This window comes from Gossypium arboreum, chromosome 11, assembly GCF_025698485.1.
Source record: "Gossypium arboreum isolate Shixiya-1 chromosome 11, ASM2569848v2, whole genome shotgun sequence".
Classification (NCBI taxonomy): Eukaryota; Viridiplantae; Streptophyta; class Magnoliopsida; order Malvales; family Malvaceae; genus Gossypium; species Gossypium arboreum.
In genome coordinates this window covers 110,321,432-110,346,519 of record NC_069080.1, presented here as the reverse complement: position 1 = coordinate 110,346,519, position 25,088 = coordinate 110,321,432, and the positions used below count along the sequence as shown (strand labels likewise).

General features: G+C 37.7%; 1 pseudogene; it reads left to right on the top strand.

Annotated features, from left to right (window-relative positions):
• The first annotated feature begins 812 nt into the window (after positions 1-812).
• Positions 813-4,552, top strand: LOC128283935 (protein argonaute 4-like; annotated as a pseudogene).
• Positions 4,553-25,088: the final 20,536 nt, after the last annotated feature.

The following is a 25,088-nucleotide window of genomic DNA, read 5'->3' as shown; positions in this document are numbered from 1 at the left end:
AAACCGTAAGAGCCCAACTTGGTTAGAGTTAAACTTTAGATATTAGCCTTATAAATTATCGTTGAGATTTATTGATATCATGTGATACTAACTATTTTTTTTCTTTTGTTCACATGTTATTTTGCATTTACAAAGGTATTGATTCACGGTCAGTTTCTAAGTTAGGAAGTTTTATTATAGAGAACGGACTTCTTGATAGAGTGGAGGGCAATGCTACCGTCCATAGATGGTCTGAGCAAACTCAACTAGAAAAGGGGGACAGTATAACTATGGGATATGTGTCGGAGCTATTAGGTTATACTCGTATTAGTGTCACATAGAATAATCTCCAAGAGCTTAAGGAAATTTGGGATCTGTGGGGCAATGAGACCAAACAGTTTTTCTACGAGAGTTACGGAGACTTACCTTACTTGCTCGATGTTCAGGTAGATGAGCACTTGTTCCGAGCCCTTGCTCAGTTTTGGAACCCAGCCTACAGTTGTTTCACTTTTGGGGAAGTAGACTTGGTACCTACTGTGGAGGAGTACATTGCCTTACTTCATTGTCCCATGTTTCTGAGTGATAGGATCTATTCTCGAGCTGCTTGTGTCCCTACCTTTTAGAAGAAATTAATGACTATTACAGGGATGAGCGAGCAGTGGATCACGACCAGAATTAAAGAGAAGGGTGAGTGCAAGTGCATTTCATGGGATGCTTTAAAAGATCTGATTTTGACACACCCCGATGAGACGAAGAAGGTAGATGTTTTTGCCTTAAGTTTGTATGGACTGATGGTTTTCCCTAGGACTTTGGGATATGTGGACGAGGCAACCATGGATCTTTTTCATCGACTCAGTAAAAAGGTCACTTCCGTCCTTGCGATTTTGGCGGAGACATTCAGGTCCTTGGTGCATGTAAGAGGGCTGGTGCAGGCAGGTTTGTTGGTTGTGCTCAGTTACTTTTAGCTTGGTTTTACAGTCACTTCCGATTGATAGATAGAGTGGTTTGTCGGGTCTTCTTCGAGGGTTACTTCCCGTTGAAGGACATAGCAACTTCAACTAGGAGAGTTGATGTTCTTAAAAAAATTAGATAGCGCTACTTCAGAACCTGCAGTTAAAGGATGTGGAGTGGAGGGCTCCATGGATGATTCCTGGTGAGATTCTTTACCGATGCGGCAGTTTTGATTGGGTTCCTTTATTGGGAATTTGGGGTGCCATTAGTTATGCCCCTTTGCTTGTGTTGAGGCAACATGGATTGAGACAGTTCATACCGCCAACTTACGGTTTGGTTCAGAGTGAGTTCATGTATAGAGGAGCTGACTACAAGAGGAAGGTCAGTGAGATCTCTAGTGCTTGGAACAAGACTTGTCAATTAAAGGGAGTAGTTATTAGCCCTGCTATGACTCCAGAGTACGTCGAGTGGAGAGGTAGAAGGATTAATGATAACATCCCTAAGCCAAGCGTGGAAGGAGCTCGACCGATAGAGGAATATTTGCAAATGATACCCTCGGAGTTAGAAATTATGAAGCAAGAGTTCGAGAGAAATAACTTAGAGCTTGAGAAAAGGATAGCAAAGCTTGAAGAAGAAAAGATGTACTTGAACTTAGACGTCGACGTTCAAAAGATGGAGGTCAAGAAAGAGAGGAAAGAAAAGAGGAAGATCGAGATGATTTGAAAGAGCATTACAAAAAGGCACAAGTATCCTTGAGGAGAGCGAGAATAAGGGGGTCTTCGGATCAGTTGCAGAAAGAGGTCCAAGAGGAAAAAGCTAAAGCCGAGTATTGGGAGAGGAAGCTCCAAGAGATGCAGTCGCAGAATTTGGCATTAGAGGAAGAAAATAAAGGGTTGAAGACCAAGGTAACTGAGCTTGGAAGTTCCCTTCGTTGGCATCGAAATCATGATCCTATGTCGAGTTAAAGGAGTTAAAAAGTAAGGTGGAAGATTTGGAAGTAGCATTGCATGATGGTGAACTTCGGATTGAGCAGCTCGAGGCGCGAGAAGATTATCTAAAAGGGGAGTTTCATCAGTCTAGAGGACAGGTCAGAGAAAGGGATCACGTCATTGGTGAAGCCGTAGCCCAGATTCGAGAGGTTACAGAATATGTGCAAGATTTGGCAATACGAGCTGATGTATTAAGTCTAATGTACGGATCGTCATCGGATATAGGACGAGAGTTAGCCCTTTTATTAGATAGAGTTAAAACTTTGGGCATTAAGGCAAAAGCGTATTTGTAATCCATTTATATGTAAAGATATTCTTTTTCTAAATAATGTTTTCTAAATGAGATTGAATCGAGATCGATACCTTTTGCATTCATTTGCATCTTATAACATTTCATTGCATCATTTGCATTCAAAATTATAAAAAGACCCTAATTAGTTAAAGTTATTAAAAAGAGAAAGAAAAAGAGAGAGAGAGAAGAGGGTCACGGCTGAGTGAAAAAGAAGTTGAATGGGAATTAACGACGTTCCCTTACATATCCCCGACTTTTGTGTTAGGAGGGATAGCTTACCCGGAGAAGAGGGTGTTTGGAAATGAAAATCATCCCATCAATGTCATACATGAGGAAGGAACTGAACAAAGAAACCTTGAGGGCATTCGCCCACGAACCAGGAAGTTCTTTAAACAATTGACTGCAGAAAAACTTCCCGTAATCTTTAGGAATTTTACGGAGTAATATTCAGAACACTATTGTTGCTCTAAAGCCTAGGAGTAATGAGATTTCTTTTGAGAAGTGGGCTCATGTTCAGACATTTTTATTTTCAATAAAACATATTTTTATTATTTATCTGGGTAAATATTATTTCATTCTGATTCTTTTGACCTTTGACATTCTTTATAAATTTTCATTTCATGTAAATAGTCATTCTTGAATTCCTTGTATATTCTTTTGTGTGCCTATCATAGATCCCTAGATATCAATGACACGGGCAACGATACTACAGATTCAGAGTTTCTTTTGAGTGCGATATGTGTTTATAAGAATCTCAGTACTTTGAAGGTGACAGAAATTGTGACTTGTTTCTGAATTTGTTGAAAATGGCTTTTACCCCATAAAGTGGTGGTAGGAAATATAGCCTTAGAGGAAGGAAAGATTGCAAAATTAGAATTAGCTGAGGAGACAAAACAAGACCTTGTTGAGACTATTATGGGAATTCAAAAATGTAGTCCAAAGACGCATGCAGGAGAATTTGCAATTGCCAGGATAAACATGAGGTTTTGGGGCACCGTTGGTCCACCATGGAAAGGGATCGCATCAATTGTACAATGAATGCCAAATTTAAAGGAGTCAAGACTTATAGGGCATGTATGTTTTGGGCCCGAGCTCGTCAAAAGTTTCAAGCTGAAAATGACTCATCTTTGTGGATGTCAACTACTCTATTAAGAGGGGGAGATAGCTTCATATGCCAATATTACAAAGTCAAAAGTCATCCATTTCCAAAAAAAAAAAGAAAAAAAGAAAAACAAAGATTATATATAACTGCACAATGCCAAAAGTTTGTAGTCTTTTCAAAGATAATGCGCCATACCACAGTACAACAAAGGTTGCCAAAAGAAAAGAAAAGAAGAAAAAAATTACGAAGATGACCGAGACGGTAAAATTGGCATAAGAAACTACCGCCCACTCTCTATGCTTCTACTGGGCAAACACCTTCAATTCCAAATTGTTTCAAAGGTTCCAACCATCGTCCTTGGAATGGGTGCATTGTTTGGCTTTCCTGAGCGATCTGATGTGCCGTCAACAGCTACGATGGTTAGCTCCAGGCGGTGGCCATTGATTTCCAGCTATAGGGCATCAGCCGCATACGATCCCTCAAGCTTAAAATGATAGATTCTTTCTTCAAAATCAATTTCTGACAAAGTGGATGACGGTATCATGAAGGAAGCTCTCTTAGACTTCTATACAAGTTCAGGGAAGAGGAAACCTGATCAAATCATTATTTTCAGGGATGGAGTTAGCGAGTCTCAATTCAATCAAGTTTTGATCAAGTTATTGAGCCTTGCAAGTTCCTTGACGAGAAGTGGAACCCTAAAGATTGTGGTTATTGTTGTACGAAAAACCATCATACCAAGTTTTTTCAGCAGTGATCTCCTGACAATGTGCTACATGGTACTATCATTAACAACAAAGTATGCCATCCAAAGAACAATGATTTTTACCTTGATACCTATGCTGGAATGATTGGAATCACGAGGCAGACCCACTATCATGTTCTCTTAAACCAGGCTAGGTTTTCGGCTGATGATCTGCAAGAGTTTGTTCATTCTCTATCCTATATATATCAAAGGAGCACCACAGCCATAGTTGTTGTGGCTCCTATTTGCTATGCTAATTTGGCAACTTTACAGTTGGGGGCAATTTATGAAGATTAGGGATGCTTCAGAAACATCATCGAGTCATGGTGGGATGTATGTTCTGGGAGTAATCCCTGTACCTCAGCTTTCCAGGTTGAAGGATAAAGTCAGCAACTTCATTCTTGTCTGCTGAGAATCATTGAACCATCTTTTTGTAGGGTTTGACAAACAACAACCAAGATTGCTGCTGGGCCAATCCCTTTCTCATGGGTTTATGAATCAAGATTTTTCCTTCAAGCTTTGATAGAATCAAGAATTGAATACCTCTAGTAAACTTAACTTGAAAGTATTCATCCTAAGAAAATGTACCAGGAATGGATGACACGGACTTATGACAAAGAAGGTTCGTCCAAAAGAATTTCATAAAGGAAACCTTGTGCTGAAAGAGATCCTTCCCATACAAAAGAATGCCGAATTGGGAAGGGCCATATGTTGCGAAGAGGGCTTTCTCTAGAGGTGCACTGATTTTGACAAGAAATGAATAGGAAGAATTTATCTGATCCAGTGCATTCGGACTCGGTCAAGGAGTACTTTGTCTGAAGGAGAAGGGAAGCCAAGGTGAAAACCTGCAAAGGGCACTTTGGGACTTCTATTTCAAAAAAAAAAGGAAAAAAGAAAAAAAAAGAAATAATAAAAATAAAAATAAAAAAGAGAAAAAAGAAAAATGGAAAGACCAAGGTGAAAACCCGCAAAGGGCGCCTTGAGACCAAAGGGGTTTTGAGTTGAAAACCCGAAAGGGCAGCTCAAATTTGGAAAGTCATGCAGTGACCTTGCTAAACCAGATTCGAACAGAAGTGAAGTATATCGAGGCATCAACGAATTACTTTGGATCTTTTAAACACATGTTGAACTCAAGAAAGTCTTCATGGAGCTGGTGTATAGACACTCAAGCGGCGATATCTGGGGCATCTGATTTCTGTCCTATTTACTATCTTTGGATTCTTTTTCTTCGCAAAGATATGTTCTCAAGTTAATCTTTTTGTATTCCTTCCAATAATTTGTCCAAATCTAATTATCCTCAGGATCAATTTATTTGTCTCCCATTATTCATAAAGGATGTTGCATTGAAATAATGATAGATGAACTAAAATATCTTTACAAATGAAGTTTTGCATATTACTCTGGAAATTTCTAGATAATACAAGAAACTGAAACAAGACAATTGTTTAAGGAATTCCCATATATGAGGGTCGGATGTACTCAGGGAAACTAAAATTTCTTCTTCAGTTTAAATGATGATTGAACAAATCAAACGATTCGATCCTAAGAGATGATCATCTTACAGACATTTCGGCGGGTCACAGCATTTGAAGAATGGTACAAACCCACAACTTGAGTTGGAATGAGACTTCGAGAGAAGTAAGGATAAACTTCGATGAAGGAATGAGTGATCCAAAATAGGAATCATTTTCATAACATTTTGCATTATAACATGTCTAATTAGGAGAATTTGACTCACTTCGATCATAGCATCCTAATTATTAGGCATGAACTCATATGCATTCTACAGGTTATGTCTTTTATGAGACAATGTAGATCAAAGAAATAAGATTTGGCATCCCTGTGTTTATAGGGAACAGATCAAAGATAGCAGATCTGACATTCCTATGCTTACAGTGAAACAGGTCGAAGATTTCAGCATGGCATCCCTATGTTTATAGGGAACAAGTTGAAGATAGCAGATTTGGCATCTCTGTATTGTCAAAGAGCAGATCGAAGATACCAGATTTGACATCTCTGTATTGGCGGAGAGAAAATCGAAGACATAGCTGATTTGACTTTCACGTGTTTACGTTGAAGCAAATCTAAGATGATTTGGCATCTTTGTATTGTCAGAGAACAAATCGAAGTCTGGCATCTCCACTTCGACGGAGGGCAGACACATAGCAGATCCAACCTTCAAATGTTTATACTGAAGTAGATCTAAGATGGTTTGGCATCCTTGTGCTTACAACGAGCAAATTACAGACATTGCTGATTTGCCTTCCACGTGATTATGCTGAAGAAAATCTAAGATGATTTGGCATCTTTGTATTGTCAGAGAACAAATCGAAGTCTGGCACCTCCATTTCGACGGAGAGCAGATACATAGCAGATCTAACCTTCAGATGTTTATACTAAAGTAGATCCAAGATGGTTTGGCATCCTTGTGCTTACAAGGAACAAATCGAAGACATAGCTGATTTGGCTTTCATGTGTTTACGCTGAAGCAAATCTAAGATGATTTGGCATCTCTGTATTTTCAGAGAACAAATCGAAGTCTGGCATCTCCATTGCGACGGAGAGCAGATACATAGCAGATCTAACCTTCAGATGTTTATACTGAAGCAGATCCAAGATGGTTTGGCATCCTTGTGCTTACAAGGAACAAATCGAAGACATAGCTGATTTGGCTTTCACGTGCTTACGATGAAGCAAATCTAAGATGATTTGGCATCTCTGTATTATTAGAGAACAAATCGAAGTCTGGCATACTCCATTTCGACGGAGAGCAGATACATAGCAGATCTAACCTTTAGATGACTGAAGCAGATCCAAGATGGTTTGGCATCCTTGTGCTTACAAGGAACAAATCAAAGACATAGCTGATTTGGTTTTCGCGTGCTTACACCGAAGAAAATCTAAGATGATTTGGCATCTCTGTATTGTTAGAGAACAAATCGAAGAAACAGATTTGGTGTCTCTGTATTCGGCGGAGAGCAGATCGAAGATATCAACAGGACAGTCATAAGTTTACAAGAAGTAGATTAAAGACATAGCAGATCTGACCTTCAGATGATTTTACTGAAGCAGATCCAAGATGATTTGGCATCCTTGTGTTCACAAGGAGCAAATTGAAGACACAACAAATTTGGCTTTCATGTGTTTAAGCTGAAGCAGATCTAAGATGATTTGGCATCTCTGTATTGTCAGAAAACAAATCGAAGAAGCAGATTTGGCGTCTCTGTGTTCGACGGAGAGTAGATCGAAGATATCAATATGACAGTCTTGAGTTTGCAATGAGCAGATTGTGGACTATGATCCGATCAGGCCAGGCAAATTTGGTCTTTCTATGAGTCTTTGCTCGATTCTTGTTACACAGCAATGAGCAAAGAGGGGCAGCTATAGACACTCAATTTTGCCCGGGCCCAGAAATAAGTCCAAAAACAAAAATATAATAAACCCAAAAAAAATAAAGTCCAAGTTCAGTCCAGAATTACAAATATAATTTGGCCCGATCAGAATGGCCCATTACTTGAAAAGATTTAAGGTCCATCTACAAGCTTGACTTATATGGAAATATAATCTTTAAGGATATGCAATCTTAGATATGATATAATCTTAGATATGATATGATTGATATGCAATCTTGAAGATATGATCTTGTAATCTTGGAGATTTAATTTGTAGATATCCTTTAATCTTAATCGCTGATGTAATTGATCTGTATCATTGGATTTGGGGAGGCTCAACTATAAATAGAGGCCTCTCCCTTCATTGTAAATGACTTGAGTTTTGGGAAGCAATAAGAATTCTTGAAAGCATCCACTCAAATTTCTCTCCCTCTTGCATTCTTACTCTCTGTGGTTTGTTCTTATTTTATTCATCGTCTATCTTAGTTTTTCAACCTTTTTTTTATTTTAATTTCTTCATTTTTCAAATATGTATATTTATTCCTATCTTTTATACATTTGATTATGTATTTTATATATTATAATATTTAACCTTTTTATATAGTTTATTTTCAAATATATATTTTCTATGCATGTATATATATTATATTATCATTTTATGTATTTTGAACTATTGCATTATATTTTCATAATTTGTAAATGTTCTATTTATTCATTTTTTAGTGTATGTCATTTATCTTATTTGTGCATAGTTTCATTTTTTTATATGCTATGTTTAATTATTTCTTTTATCTATTTTATGATATATATTGTTGTATAATTTTTGCATGTATTATGTTTTTCTTTTAGTTTACTCATGTTTTTATTTGTTTATTATTTACCCTAGTATGATTTTTCATTAAACGCATGTTCATGTTATTTAGTTTTGTCTTAATGATATTATTTATGTTTGTATGGAAATGTTAGAATATTTTGTACATCTATGCTTCATGATGCATTAATATGTCATCCTAAAACGTCATTTAAAATAATATTCCAAGGTTTTTTTAAAAAAAATAAAAGGCAATGCTTGATGTTTGGAAACTTGAGAAAGGTAGTGCCTCGACTTCATCGGGTTGCGACTTTTCTCGTTGAATTTAATAGTCAAGCACCCTTCTAAGTGATTTTGAGTTTTCAAAACTTAAACAATTATTTCGAGATTTCAAAACATAGTGTCCTAACTTACTGGATATGGCGTTTTGTTTGTTTTGAGATAGAAGTTTTCGAAAGATGAGCTTAGTTTTAAAGGTTTTAAAATGTTGCGTCCTAACTTACTGGATGTGATGTTTTGACTCGTTTGAAATAAGTGAGCCTTAATTTTCAAAATTGAAACATTCTAATTAAAAGAGGTTTGCATCTTAAAACTTTCAAATTTCGACATTAAAGACACTTGATAATCAATTCGGTACCAATTTTTGGGCGTTACGAGGTGCTAACCCTTCCTCGCACGTAACCAACTTTTAATCTGTTTTCTTGACTTTCGAGACCAAAATTAATGTTTTAAAACAAAACATTTTATAAGGTGATCCAATCACACCTAAAAAGATTGGTGGCGACTCCCGTTTTCGTTTTTCTTAAAGTCGATTCTCATTTTCCAAAACTCGATTTAAAAATGGTCTCGACATATGAGAATAAAATTTCTTCAATCATAAGAAGTTGTGATTGTTTTGTTCTAAATAATGTGTGTTTTTATTAAGAATGTGCCTGATCTGATGGTTACAACATGGTTTCTAGCTTGTGTTGTGTTTTTTCCTTGTCATCCCAAGATTTGCTTTCAAATGTTGTTATTTCTAGAATGTTTGCTTCGATAGTGGTTATTTCTACAATGTTTGAATCGATAGTGATTATTTAATTAAAAGATTTCCTAAAATATACTCAAAGTGTACTAAGGCCTTAATATATAGAGATGGAGAGGCAGCATAAAACTATCTCTTATCAATGTGGGATTTTAAGGAGCCAAAAATTAACAAATCTCCACTTTTGGCCCCTTTATCAATCCCACTGAATTTCCCCAATCTTCCACTCCTCAATTTTGTTGAAGTTATCTTCAATTGTGCCTCCAAATGCATTCTTAAACACCATACACTTCAAGGTGTTCAAACTTGCAAGGAAATAATCAAGTTCAAAACTATGATTGAACTCACTTATTTTTATCACCTTGGTTATCATATCTATAACATTTTCAGCTTATGTAATCTTTTGAAGTAAAATATTTAATTCTTCAAGGATTTCCTATACAAAGTGATACTTCACGTCTATTTACTTAGTTCTTGAATGATAAACTTGTTTTTTGGCTAAATGAATAGCACTTTAATTGTCAGAGTAAAGGCTAATGTAATTTTGGACAAGTCTCAAATCTTCCAACAACCCATTAAGCCAAATAGTCTCTTTAAAAACTTTGGAAATTACCATATACTCTGGCTCTAACTGGAGCAAATAAATACCCAGTAGTAAATCAATGTTTATCCAAATCACCAATATGATCGAAATCAACATATACCAATGATCAAGTGTTTTATCCCGCTCAAAGTTAAATGAACATCTATAGTTTTCATAAGATACCATAGAATCTATTTCAAAGCTTGTCAATGTCCTTTACCAAGATTGCTCCTATACCTGCTCACAATTCTAACTGTTTGTGAAATGTTTGGCCAAATACACACCATCACATACATCAAGCTCCCAACTGTATTAGCTTATGGAACCTTTGTGATATATTCTCATTCCTCATCACTCTTAGGAGATAATTGAAAACTAAGTTTCAGATGAGAAGCAAGTGGGATATTTACATGTTTTGTATTATTATTCAAGCAAAATTATTGTAAGACCTTTTCCCAGATATTACTTCTGAGCCAAACAAAGCTTACCTCTTTTTCTGTCTCTATGTATCTTTATACCGAGAATGTTCATAGCTTCACCTAAGTCTTTCATCTCTAACTCTTAATTTGAATAAGTCTTAAATTCATCTATTTCTCTTTGAATTTTTGAAGCGATCAACATATCATCAACAATAAAAGGAGATAAATGCAAGACTCATCTAGTAGCTTTCGTAAATATACACAATGGTCATATTTTCTTTTGGTGGATTTCTTCCTTCCCATAAAACCATCAAATCACTTATACCATTGCCATGGGGATTGCTTCAAACCATACAATTATCTTACAAACCCAATTTTTTCCACCAACAACCTTATATCCTTTTGGCTGAGTTATATAGAACTCCTCTTCTAAAAAAAAGTCATCTTCACATCAAGTTAAGCTAGCTCCAAATTCAACTATGCTATGAAAGCCAACGTAATTCTAATAGAAGAATGCTTCACAACAGGAGAAATTACTTCATCATTATTGTCAATTCCTTCCTACTGAGTGTAGCCTTTAGCTACCAACCTTGCTTTGTAGAAAAAATATTTCTTGCTAGGAAATTCCTCTTTGTTTTGTATACACCCACTTGTATCAAATTGCCTTCTTACCCTTAAATAATTGTGCCAACTCCCAAGTATTGCTCTGCCAAAGATATTACATCTCACTTTTTAAGTAGTGCGGTGCTTCTTGATAAGTGACAAGAACATCATCATCTATAACTGGGAATGTCCCGGTCACCATATCAGCAAAACGAATAGGTTTATGAATTTCTCTCCTTCACTTTGTAATTAGAAGTGGTTCTTATGTATTTAATGATTTTTAGTTGGAACCAATTAATTTTCTAATTCCTCCACTATGGTTGGAAAATCAACCTCATTAACTAGGCTAATCACCATTTTCTAATCCATCCATTATGGTTGGAGAATCAACCTTTTCATTTTTAAACTCCTCTACTATGGTTATAAAGTGTTGATTCCAAGCTCTGAAAAATAGCTATGAAAACTAAGATGGATTGATGACAACTCAATGTGGGAGCTTGTAGACTTACTAGAAGGGATAAAACCCATAGGGTGTAAATAGATCTACAAGAGGAAAAGAAATATGGATGGAAAAGTGGAAACTTATAAGGCTAGACTTGTAGCAAAATTTTATACTTAGAAAGAAGGTATCAATTACGAAGAAACCTTCTCTCCAATCATGCTCAAGTCAATCCTCATATTGCTATCCATTACGGTTGTTCTCAATTACTAGATTTGGCAAATGGATGTCAAGACAACATTTTTAAATGGCTATATTGAAGAGAGCCTTTATATGATGCAACCCACCGGACATATAGCTAAAGGAAACATGCATAAAATTTTCAAACTGCTTAGATCCATAAACGGACTTAAGTAAGCATCTTGCTCATTAGATCAAAGATTTGATCAAGTGATCAAGATTTTTGGATTTGAGCAAAACATAGATAAACCTTGTGTTTATAAACATTTAAGGGATGGAAAGGTGGTTTTTCTTAGTCAATGACATTCTACTAATTGGGAATGATGTAGTGACATTATCATTGGTTAAATTATGGTTAACCCAACAATTTAGCATGAAGAACTTGTGAGAAGCTAATTTTATTCTAGGCATTCGAATCCTAAGGGATCGAACGAAAAAACTGAAAACATTATCACAAGCTTCATACATAGACAAGATATTGGAGTGTTATGCAATGATCGATTTAAATAAGGGAAATCAACCTTTTGTATTGGGATTTTATCTCTTTTTGGAGGACTATCCTAGGACAAAGGATGAAAAAAAGAACATGAGAAAGGTTCCTTATGCTTTGGAAATAGGAAGTCTCATGTATGCTATGTTATGTACATGCCTAGATATATGTTTTGCAGTGGGGTTGGTGAGTTGATATCAGGCAAATCTAGGACCAAGAAACTAGCAAGTAGTTAAGCATATACTTAAGTATTTACAGAGAACAAAAGATTATATGCTTGTGTATTCCAAATGAGATCTTACTCTTATCAGATCTACTGATTCTGACTTCCAAACATGTCAAGATTCGAGGAAATCGACATCAAATTATGTTTTTATCCTAGGCGAAAAGTCCATTGTGTGGAAAAGTGTAAAGAAGAGCTGTATTGCTGACTCCACTATGGAGGCCGAATATATGTCTACTTCTAAGGCTACCAAAGAAGAAATATGGTTTCAAAAGTTCCATATATATCTTGAAGTCGTTCTTGGCATGAGAAAAGCTACTACACTATATTGTGACAACAGTGCAGCAATAGCTAATACCAAGGAGCCGAGAAACCACAAGAGGACAAACCATATTGATCGAAAGTATCATATCATGAGGAAGGAAGTTGCAGACAAAATCATGAATGTAGTCAAGGTCACACCCGAGGACAACTTTGCGGACCCATTTACCAAAACTCTACTAGCTTGGAATTTTGAGAAACACGTAGAGATCATTGGAATGCAAAATATGACTTATCTACTTCACTAGGGAAAGTGAGAGACTATTGTATTTGTTGCCCTAAGTGTAATATATTCATTTGTAGACTTGTAATTTTTTTCGAACAAATTGGTTAATAAAATAAATTCATTGATTACATTAATATATTTTGTACAATTGTCCTCACATGTGTAACACCCCGAACCCGAGACCGTCGCCGGAGTCGAACGCGAGGTGTTAACAGACTTCAACCCACTTATTGACAATTTTCAGACAAGCTGCCAATCTGAGTACTAGTCGCTCCAAAATTCATAACTTGAGTTTTACAACTCGAAAATCAGTTCCGTAAATTTTTCCTGAAACTAGACTCATATGTCCATCTACATATTTTTTCTAGAATTTTGGTCGAGCCAATTAGTACAGTTTATTAGTTAAAGTCTCGCCTGTTGTAGGGATCGACTACACTGACCTTTGTGCGTTACGAATTGGATATCTCCTGTACAGGGCTTCAATACTAATGCCGTTTGTTTCTGTAGAAACTAGACTCAGAGAGGAATCTACACATATATGGAATGACTCCTAATTATCTCTGGTTAATTTACAATGATTTTCCAAAGTCGGAACAGGGATCCAGAAACCGTTCTGGCCCTATTCCACAAGAACTTTAAAATCTGTTAACTTATAACTCATATGACCATTTCGTTTCTTCCATATGAAAGTAGATTCATCAAGGTACACTTACATAATTTATTTGCTATTTAATACCATTCCTACTATTTTTAGTGATTTTTCACATCCACGTCACTGCTGCTGTCAGCATCTGCCTTTAGTAGGCTTTACCTATTTCATACTTTCCATGATTCAATTGGCCCTTTTTACATACATAGCACAAAGTGTGATCATGATTAACCATTCCAATGGCTAATCGTTTCAAAATAATTCCATACCTCATAAGGGTCAACATACAAACGATTATAGTTCTATGCTAAAACGATATAAGCCATTTTCGCATGGCTATCCAAGTTTACACAAACCGGAAGGTACATGACCTTCAACAAAGGATGGTCCTATACATGCCATTTCAAAGTTCAACCAAAATTTGTACCAAAATGGGGCTTCAATAGTGTGGATGACTTCAACGCTTTGATCCCGAATCCGATAGCTAACGAGCGAAACCTATAAAACAGAGAGCCAAAGCAACGGGTAAGCATTTTAATGCTTAGTAAGTCTCAAGCAATGAAATCAGCTTTGACTAAGGTATTTTATTCACATGGCTAATTAAACCACTTTACTAATTCACATTCCCATACTCATACTTATTTCACATCACCGACCCTTAGGTTCATACACAAAAGAACAACTTAGCCCAAGGCGGTAGCTCGTTTATCAACCTAGCGCATACTTACTTGTAAGAATTCAATTAGTACAAGCACATACAAACATACCTCATTGCTGGAATTTTCACAAGTGTATAAGCTGAAATTTTCACAGCAAGATTGCTCACTTCGAATCACATACTTTCGGATTTAACCGGATATAGCGACTTCAGACGATTGCCTTGGTCATAACCCGGATTTGGTGACTTGCACAAAGGCCTTCGGTCTTAGCCGGATATATCAACTTCGCACGAATGCCTTGGTCTTAGCCCGGATATATCAACTCGCATACGAATGCCTTCGGTCTTAGCCCGGATATATCAACTCATACGAATGCCTTCGGTCTTAGCCCGGATATATTTCCAATGTTCACTTACACATATATCAATATTCAAGACACGTCCATAGTTCATTTTCGTTATTAAAGCTCTAACACAAAATATTTATCAACCTTTACTATTTCGGCTCAATGGCCACACAAACAAGGAGCATAATTTTGATATAATTCAAGTAGGGTCATCACTCAAGACTTACCTCGGATGTTGTCGAGCGATTTCGACGGCTATTCAACTACTTTTTCCTTCCCTTTATCGGATTTAGCTCCCTTTGCTCTTGAGCTAATTCACACAAATTTAACTTATTAAAATCTCATCATGATAGCTTATGGCGAATATGACAAGGAGTGTAAATGGTCATATGGCCATCCTTTAGCTCAAATACACAATGGTCATGCACATTTTACATCACAACAAGCAATTCAATACATTCAAACATCAACGTGAAGTTCAAAGTACTTGGCCCTTATATACATACATCCACATATTTAAGCTCAAGAATTTTAACATAACATCAAGTGCTCAAATTACTCATGTGGCCGATTACACATGGTCATAAATACACAAAATCAAAAATAATTTCAAGGTTTTCACACTATACATGTACTAGGCCGAATGTACATGCAAATTTCACAACATTCTTCAACAAATTTCTTCTTTAAACAAACATATTTATCACTTTCTTCATAATCAAAATATCATGTGCAAACATATATACACATATAGGTGCATGGTCAATCTCAAGGTGTTCATAACCCTCTAAAACACAAATTTTACCAATCAAGTAACAAGCATAAATCATGCTCATGAATGCATCATGGCGAATACATCACAATCATACCCCATTGAACTTTGGTCATGGTTAAACAAAGAACTCAATGTCTTACTCAAGATTGCTACAAAGAAATTTCAAGAGTAGTCAATCCATCATTGCATGCATCATTAGCAAGCTTCACATTTAGCATGCAATGGCTTTAACACAATATCAACCTTGGCCAAATACCATTTTTCATGGCATAACAAGGATTTGAACCATGGCTAACATGCACATCAAGTTAGCAACCAAAACAAGCATGAATCTCATGACACAACCTCATACATACCTTAATCTTGATGCAAGTTTAGCCAAATCTCCTTCTAGATCTCTTCTAAACAAAGAAAATGAAGCAAAATCTCTTCTTCCTCTTAGGAATTTCGCCAAAGGAAGGAGGGAAAAGATGAACAATTTTTTTGTTTTTTCTTTCTTAGTCTTTGCTCAAAGAAAGGATGAATGACAACTTTTTTTTTTTTTCTTTCTTTCTCTCTAGCTACGGCACCAAGGGGGGGCATCCATGCTCATTTTTTTTTTTTTTTTTTTTTCATTTCTTAATTCTTTCTACATAATGCACTAACTAAACATGTTGGAAACATGTCCCCTTGCCCATAATCTAGACATGGCCGGCCACTCATTCAAAATAAATGGAGTATTTGACATGCAACTCCATTTATTTTGCTTCATTCCTTTATTAACCTCTTGAAATTAGCTACATATTTTTAAATCCTTTCACATGAGTCCTTTTTCTTTCAATTCACAATCAAATTAACTAAATCAAAGAATTCAAAATTCACACACGAGCACACACATATTATAGGCATCAAAATAAATTTTAAATTATTTTTTTATGCCTCGGTTTTGTGGTACCGAAACCACATTCGACTAGGGTCAATTTTGGGCTGTCACAACTCTCCCTACTTAAGAAATTTTCGTCCCGAAAATCTTACCGTAAATAGGGTTGGGTATCGCTCTTTCATAGAGTTCTCGGTTTCCCAAGTAGCTTCTTCTATCCCGTGTTTGAGCCATAACACTTTCACTAGCGGAACCCGCTTGTTTCGCAACTCTTTCACTTCACGTGCGGGATACTGAATCGGTTCTTCCTCATAACTCATATTGGCTTGAATTTCAACCTCGATGGACTAATCACGTGCGATGGATCGATCTATAGCGTCAAGCATCGAAACATGAAAGACATCGTGAATCTTTTCGAGTTCGGGGGCAAAATCGACGATATGCGATTGGACCGACTCGCTTCGGATATCTCATATGGCCCGATGAACCTCGGGCTCAACTTGCCCTTACTACCGAATCGAGTATCTTTTTCCACGGCGAAACTTTAAGAAACACTTTATCTCCCACCGATACTCAATGTCCTTTCGTTTCAAATCCGATACGATTTCGACGATCGGAGGCTATCTTGATTTTCACGGATTACTTTTACTTTCATTCAGCATCTTTAATCAAATCCACTCCAAAAATTTTGTTCTCACCGAGCTCGGTCCAAAACAATGGTGTACGGCATTTACGCCCGCACAAAGCCTCGTAAGGCGCCATCTTAATACTTGATTGAAAACTATTGTTGTGTTTAATTCAATCAAAGGTAGGTACCGTTCCCATGAACCATCGAACTCGAGGATGCAACATCTTAACATATCCTCAAGTATCCGAATTATACGCTCGGATTGACCATCGGTTTGGGGGTGAAAGGCGGTCTTGAAATGCAACTTGGTGCCCAATGCTTCTTGTAATTTCTTCCAAAATCGCGAGGTAAACCTCGGATCTCTATCCGACACAAGTAAATCGGTACCGTGTAATCTCACAATCGAGAAACGTACAATTCAGCTAGTTTATCCAATGAAAATCCATACGCATGGGGATAAAGTGAGCCGACTTAGTCGGTCTATCAATAATAACCCAAATTGCATCCTTCTTACTTGTCGACAACGGCGGTCCGGACACAAAGTCCATTGTGACTCGATCCCATTTCCACTCGGGTATTGTGATCGGTCAAGTAACCTCGAAGGCACTTGATGCTCCGCTTTCACTTGTTGACATATTAAACATCTTGCAACAAAATCGAGATGTCTCGCTTCATACCATGCCACCAAAACCGACGTTTCAACTCATTGTACATCTTCGTACTCCCGGGTGGATTGCCATTCGGCTACAATGAGCTTCGCTCGAATTATCGAAATAAGTTCAATTCTTTGGAACACACAAACGACTTCGAACCTCAAACAATCGTCATCATCAATTTGAAACTCCGATTCCTTGTTCGAACACACTCGGCCCGTTTTGCACGCAACTCCTCATCAACTTTCTCGAGCTTCACGAATTTGATGAGTCAACAATGGTTTGGCCTTTAATTCGCTACTAACACATTGTCGGGTAGGATAGACAAGTGTACATTCATCGTCAGAAGCAAACAAGCGGTGATTTCCGCTTAAGGCATCCGCAACCACATTAGCCTTTCCGGGTGATAGTCAATGACCAGCTCATAATCCTTTAACACTCGAGCCAACGTCTTTGTCGCAGATTTAAGTCTCTTTGAGTCATCAAATATTTGAGACTTTTGTGATCCGAATACACATGGCACTTCTCACCAAATAAGTAATGTCGCCATATCTTTAAGGCGAATACGATGGCGACCAATTCGAGATCATGGGTCGGATAATTTTTCTCATGTGGCTTTAATTGTCTCGACGATAGGCCACAACTCGACCTTCTTGCATCAATACGCAACCTAACCCAAGTAGGGAGGCATCACTATAGATGACAAACTCTTTGCCGATTCGGCCGTACTAGTCTTCGAGCTTCCGTCAAATGAGTTTTCAATTGGTCAAAACTTTTCGACACTTTTCCGTCCATTCAAACTTGACATCTTTTCAAGCGGCGTCATGGGTGTGGCTATCATCGAGAATCCTTTTACAAACCGTCGGTAGTAACCGGCAAGTCCCAAAAAGCTCGAACCTCAAGAATATTTCTTGGAGGTTTCGATTAAGTATGGCTGAAATTTTGCTTGGGTCGACTCGAATACCCGGCGCAGATACCACGTGACCCAAGAAGCTAACCTCTCTTAACCGTAACTCACACTTGCTAAACTTAGCATATAACCGCTTATCCCGTAAAATTTGCAACACTAATCTCGTGTGCTCCGCATGTTCGGTCTCATCTCTTGAATAGACCAAGATGTCGTCGATGAACACAACTACGAACCGATCCAAATATGATCTCAAGATCCGATTCATCAAATCCATAAATACCGCAGGGCATTAGTGAGCCCAAACGGCATCACTAAGAACTCGTAGTGACCATATCTCGCTCAAGGCGGTTTTGGGTATGTCCGAATCTCGGATTCAGAATCGATAATAGCCCGATCTCAAATCTATTTTTGAGAACACCGAGGCTCTTCAGTTGATCGAACAAATCATCGATACGTGGTAACGGATACTTGTTCTTTATTGTCACTTTATTAAGTCGACGATAGTCGATGCACAACCTCATGGTTCCGCCCTTCTTTTCACAAACAACACCGGTGCACCCAAGGTGAAAAACTCAAGCGAGCAAAACCTCTATCCATCAACTCTTGCAACCGAGCTTTCAACTCCTTTAATTCCGTTGGTGCCATACGATATGGAGCTATCGAAATCGGTGTGGTCCTGTACAAGCTCAATGCCAAACTCTATCTCCGAACAGTGGCAAACCCGCAATTCTTGGGGAAAACGTCCGGTATTCACAAACCACCGCACAGATTTGGGTTCTATTCCTAACTCCTTATCATCAAGTACATACGCAAGGTATGCTTCACACCCTTTTCTTACATATTTCGGGCCAACATTGATGATATTACGGTGGCAACCCCTTCAAGTTCGTAGACTCAACTCGGATCATCTCGTTGTTTTGCATCTCAAATCAATAGTCTTGCTTTTGCAATTCACAACCGCATCATGCACGGTCAACCAATCCAACCCAAGAATAACATCAAATTCATCGAGCGGCAAAAGCATCAAGTCCACGGAAGCAAGTACCTCGAATTACTAGGGGCATTTCTTACACACTCGTCGAAAAGCACATAACGACCCAAAGGATTTGACACCAATTACGAACTCAAGAGACTCAATAGATAAAGTCTTATGGATGCTAATGTTTCGCATATATAAGAATGAGTAGAACCAGGTCAATCAAAGCAATCACATTAGTATCAAAGAGAGTGAAAGTACCGTAATAACATCCGGCGAGGAGGCATCCTCGCGCACAGATAGCATAAGTCCTAGCTGGAGCGCGAGCCTCGGATCTGGTCGCTGAGATCTCTAGATCCTCTCGACCACCACTAGCCTTGCCCGTATTTCCAGATGGTCTACCTCGAGCGGTGGTAGTACCCGCTTCCCACTCCGATCTACATTCTGCGAGACAACCTCGGGCAATCTTTAATGAAGTGGTCAACTGATCCACACTTGTAACAGAGCGGTCACGGAATCTACAGACTTCCAAAATGCCATTTGCCACAATCATGGCACTCAGTCTCTCTCGTCGATCATTCCCACCATCTGGCGATTGAAGTGATTGTGGTCACAGGGGTCGATCGCGATCTCGTCTAGAAAAGCCCGAAGTGTCTCTAGATCGGCCTAAGCCATCTCTAAGTTTCTTTGATGATGTTGGAAGGGCTTCCCGAATACCTCTTACTGAAACTCCCTTGCTCCCGCTTCCGCTTTCCTTTTCTCCATACTAAGCTCCTCGGCTTTGCATCGCTCGCTCGACGAGAGTCACAAACTCTCGGATTTCCAAAATGCCAACATACGACTTTATCTCATCATTCAGTCCATCTTGAGCGTTTACATCACACTTCAAGAAATGCATTCTCGCTGCATCGGCTAAGCCTCACGAATTTTCGCTCATAGTCAGAACCGACATGGAACCTTGTTTAAGTTCGAGAAATTCCTTTCATTTTTGGTCCATAAATCTCGATCGATATACTTTTTCCAAATTCGGTTTGAAAGAACTCCCAAGTTACTTGTTCGCGGGCACAACAAGTCGAGTACTCCACCAATAGTAGGCGTAATCACGTAGCAAGGAGATGGTACACTTTAGGCATTCATCGGTGTACAAGATAGCTCATCGAGTACCCGGATCGTGTTGTCCAACCAAAATTCGCTTGCTCGGCATCATCACTATCCGTAGCTTTAAATTCAGTAGCCCCATGTTTTCGGATTCTATCAACTGGGGCTTATTCGACCTTATTTGGTCAATTACCGGAGGCATTGTAGGTCGTGGTCATGTGTTTGTTGGGAATGGAGGTTGTGGAACAGTAGTATTAGTTCGAATGTATTGGTTGAACCAATCATTCATCACGCTATAAAAGGCTTGTCTAGCCTCGTCATTCGGATTGCTAGCAACAGGTTGAGAGTCCGCCGCTGCTGTCCCTTGTCGGGGCAGCGCCACACTCTCCACATCATCAGCTATCGCTTCGGTTGGGATCGGGATCCATTACTATAAATAAACACAAGTTCAAACGTCGTAAATCACCACACTATCATATAATCACATAAAATGGCATGTATAGCTAGACTCAAACGCATTACGGTAGTCCTAGAATCGACTAAACCGTAGCTCGATACCAATAAAATTGTAACACCCGAACCCGAGACCGTCACGAGTCGAACGCGAGGTGTTAACAACTTCAACCCACTTATTGACAATTTTCAGACAAGCTGCCAATCTGAGTACTAGTCGCTCCAAAATTCATAACTTGAGTTTTACAACTCGAAAATCAGTTCCGTAAATTTTTCCTGAAACTAGACTCATATGTCCATCTACATATTTTTTCTAGAATTTTGGTCGAGCCAATTAGTACAGTTTATTAGTTAAAGTCTCGCCTGTTGTAGGGATCGACTACACTGACCTTTGTGCGTTACGAATTGGATATCTCCTGTACAGGGCTTCAATACTAATGCCGTTTGTTTCTGTAGAAACTAGACTCAGAGAGGAATCTACACATATATGGAATGACTCCTAATTATCTCTGGTTAATTTACAATGATTTTCCAAAGTCGGAACAGGGGATCCAGAAACCGTTCTGGCCCTATTCCACAAGAACTTTAAAATCTGTTAACTTATAACTCATATGACCATTTCGTTTCTTCCATATGAAAGTAGATTCATCAAGGTACACTTACATAATTTATTTGCTATTTAATACCATTCCTACTATTTTTAGTGATTTTTCACATCCACGTCACTGCTGCTGTCAGCATCTGCCTTTAGTAGGCTTTACCTATTTCATACTTTCCATGATTCAATTGGCCCTTTTACATACATAGCACAAAGTGTGATCATGATTAACCATTCCAATGGCTAATCGTTTCAAAATAATTCCATACCTCATAAGGGTCAACATACAAACGATTATAGTTCTATGCTAAAACGTATATAAGCCATTTTCGCATGGCTATCCAAGTTTACACAAACCGGAAGGTACATGACCTTCAACAAAGGATGGTCCTATACATGCCATTTCAAAGTTCAACCAAAATTTGTACCAAAATGGGGCTTCAATAGTGTGGATGACTTCGACTGCTTTGATCCCGAATCCGATAGCTAACGAGCGAAACCTATAAAACAGAGAGCCAAAGCAACGGGTAAGCATTTTAATGCTTAGTAAGTCTCAAGCAATGAAATCAGCTTTGACTAAGGTATTTTATTCACATGGCTAATTAAACCACTTTACTAATTCACATTCCCATACTCATACTTATTTCACATCACCGACCCTTAGGTTCATACACAAAAGAACAACTTAGCCCAAGGCCGGTAGCTCGTTTATCAACCTAGCGATACTTACTTGTAAGAATTCAATTAGTACAAGCACATACAAACATACCTCATTGCTGGAATTTTCACAAGTGTATAAGCTGAAATTTTCACAGCAAGATTGCTCACTTCGAATCACATACTTTCGGGATTTAACCGGATATAGCGACTCGCACGATTGCCTTCGGGTCATAACCCGGATTTGGTGACTTGCACAAAGGCCTTCGGGTCTTAGCCCGGATATATCAACTCGCACGAATGCCTTCGGGTCTTAGCCCGGATATATCAACTCGCATACGAATGCCTTCGGGTCTTAGCCCGGATATATCAACTCGCACGAATGCCTTCGGGTCTTAGCCCGGATATATTTCCAATGTTCACTTACACATATATCAATATTCAAGACACGTCCATAGTTCATTTTCGTTACTAAAGCTCTAACACAAAATATTTATCAACCTTTACTATTTCGGCTCAATGGCCACACAAACAAGGAGCATAATTTTGATATAATTCAAGTAGGGTCATCACTCGAAGACTTACCTCGGATGTTGTCGAGCGATTTCGACGGCTATTCAACTACTTTTTCCTTCCCTTTATCGGATTTAGCTCCCCTTTGCTCTTGAGCTAATTCACACAAATTTAACTTATTAAAATCTCATCATGATAGCTTATGGCCGAATATGACAAGGAGTGTAAATGGTCATATGGCCATCCTTTAGCTCAAATACACAATGGTCATGCACATTTTTACATCACAACAAGCAATTCAATACATTCAAACATCAACGTGAAGTTCAAAGTACTTGGCCCTTATATACATACATCCACATATTTAAGCTCAAGAATTTTAACATAACATCAAGTGCTCAAATTACTCATGTGGCCGATTACACATGGTCATAAATACACAAAATCAAAAATAATTTCAAGGTTTTCACACTATACATGTACTAGGCCGAATGTACATGCAAATTTCACAACATTCTTCAACAAATTTCTTCTTTAAACAAACATATTTATCACTTTCTTCATAATCAAAATATCATGTGCAAACATATATACACATATAGGTGCATGGCCGAATCTCAAGGTGTTCATAACCCTCTAAAACACAAATTTTTACCAATCAAGTAACAAGCATAAATCATGCTCATGAATGCATCATGGCCGAATACATCACAATCATACCCCATTGAACTTTGGTCATGGTTAAACAAAGAACTCAATGTCTTACTCAAGATTGCTACAAAGAAATTTCAAGAGTAGTCAATCCATCATTGCATGCATCATTAGCAAGCTTCACATTTAGCATGCAATGGCTTTAACACAATATCAACCTTGGCCAAATACCATTTTTCATGGCATAACAAGGATTTGAACCATGGCTAACATGCACATCAAGTTAGCAACCAAAACAAGCATGAATCTCATGACACAACCTCATACATACCTTAATCTTGATGCAAGTTTAGCCAAATCTCCTTCTAGATCTCTTCTAAACAAAGAAAATGAAGCAAAAATCTCTTCTTCCTCTTAGGAATTTCGGCCAAAGGAAGGAGGGGAAAAGATGAACAATTTTTTTGTTTTTTCTTTCTTAGTCTTTGCTCAAAGAAAGGATGAATGACAACTTTTTTTTTTTTTTCTTTCTTTCTCTCTAGCTACGGCACCAAGGGGGGGGGCATCCATGCTCATTTTTTTTTTTTTTTTTTTCATTTCTTAATTCTTTCTACATAATGCACTAACTAAACATGTTGGAAACATGTCCCCTTGCCCATAATCTAGACATGGCCGGCCACTCATTCAAAATAAATGGAGTATTTGACATGCAACTCCATTTATTTTGCTTCATTCCTTTATTAACCTCTTGAAATTAGCTACATATTTTTAAATCCTTTCACATGAGTCCTTTTTTCTTTCAATTCACAATCAAATTAACTAAATCAAAGAATTCAAAATTCACACACGAGCACACACATATTATAGGCATCAAAATAAATTTTAAATTATTTTTTTATGCCTCGGTTTTGTGGTACCGAAACCACATTCCGACTAGGGTCAATTTTGGGCTGTCACAACATGGTTTTTGCATACAAAGCAAAATAGAAGCAGATGTTGCTCAATGGTTCTTTAATGTTTAAACTAATACGAAACGATATCACGTGGTTTGATCATAATACAAAAAGACAACTTATATTAGTAGACGAACCTAAAAATTTCTTTTTTCTAATCGAAAATGAGCAAACTAATTGAAAAACTAATATGATGTCTATCAGGTCCAATTGGGGAGATGCTTTATCTTAGGCATTGGAGCGAATGAATCCCAAGAGATAGAAACATAGATGTGACATATTGGACTAATAATACAATGGACATGAGCCAAGAAGAATAAATATTGAATTCATTTATAGATTTATTCACTTGTGACGTTCATAGTGTGACATTTTTCAATCCTAACTGGGTGACAGACTATGTATGCGTGACTTGTATACTTTGACGTAAGTAAAAGCCTGAATTCAAATAGATAAGGAACCAAAAGCTAGTACATTGGCTATACGACTTCTGTAGTATGCAGAGTCATTCACAACAGTGGAATTCATAGCCTGACACATGGGTAAATGATATTCTCTCATTAGCATTACATGGTTGATGAAAAATAAACGTGGTCACGTGTTGTACGTCTTTGTGATGAATGACTTGATTATGATTTGATAGTAATTGACTTTTTATGATGAAAGATGTAATTGTTACCATGAGATAAAATAGGATAATATTAGGAGAATGAACATTATCCTAAGGAGATCAAAGATATCCTATGAGGGTAACACACTTATAACAAGGTTATTGGACAAGTACTGATCGAGTTGGTTTCGTAATGGTATGCCGTTAGGGAGAGCTCAGTCATGATATTATACTAAAATGACTACTTGACTAAATGAGTTTATAATTAATAGGTGAA